The sequence below is a fragment of the Nanorana parkeri genome, unplaced genomic scaffold, assembly GCF_000935625.1.
Source record: "Nanorana parkeri isolate BGI_ZX_2015 unplaced genomic scaffold, ASM93562v1 scaffold2271, whole genome shotgun sequence".
NCBI lineage: Eukaryota > Metazoa > Chordata > Amphibia > Anura > Dicroglossidae > Nanorana > Nanorana parkeri.
The window spans coordinates 181,287-181,718 of NW_017308539.1; the positions used below are offsets into that span (position 1 = coordinate 181,287).

A 432-nucleotide genomic window follows, 5' to 3' on the forward strand; every position below is an offset into this window, starting at 1 on the left:
TGATCTGAGGGGGGAAGGTGCAGGAATTGGGGTGATCTGAGCCTGAGTAAGAACCCGCATTCTGTGATGTCATTGACACCTGATTGGCCGATCGCAGCCCATTGCTCTGCATCCCGAACCCAAACCACACACACAGAATATTCCGGCCCGGGGGGCCTCAGTACCTTTGGCTGGAAGGCTACGAACGGTTTGGCCGACTTTGGCTTCACCTCCGCCTCTTCGGCCTCCGAGTCCTCGCTGTAACTCTCGAACTCGCTGGAGCTCCAGCCCGTGTCCTCAAAGTCGCCCGCGCACCCGTCGCGCTCTATGTTCTCGTAGATCAGGTGGTGTCCCAGCCCTGCAGGGGGAGGAGTCAGAGATCAGCCCCTCAATAGATATCACCTGAAGGCGACCTGCGTCCTCCCCTTCAGTCTTCTATCTGACCTCCGTCCT

The 432-nt window shown here is 58.6% G+C and overlaps 1 protein-coding gene across 1 annotated transcript in view; it reads right to left on the bottom strand.

The window, feature by feature from the left end:
- The window catches only part of ARHGEF10L (Rho guanine nucleotide exchange factor 10 like), a 35,843-nt gene extending 35,607 nt beyond the window's left edge, over positions 1-236 (bottom strand). Inside the window, exon 1 of the mRNA XM_018573204.1 lies at positions 165-236. The gene's annotated coding sequence lies outside the window, so the exon portion shown is untranslated. The remainder of the gene's footprint in view (positions 1-164) is intronic.
- Between the last annotated feature and the right edge of the window lie 196 nt (positions 237-432).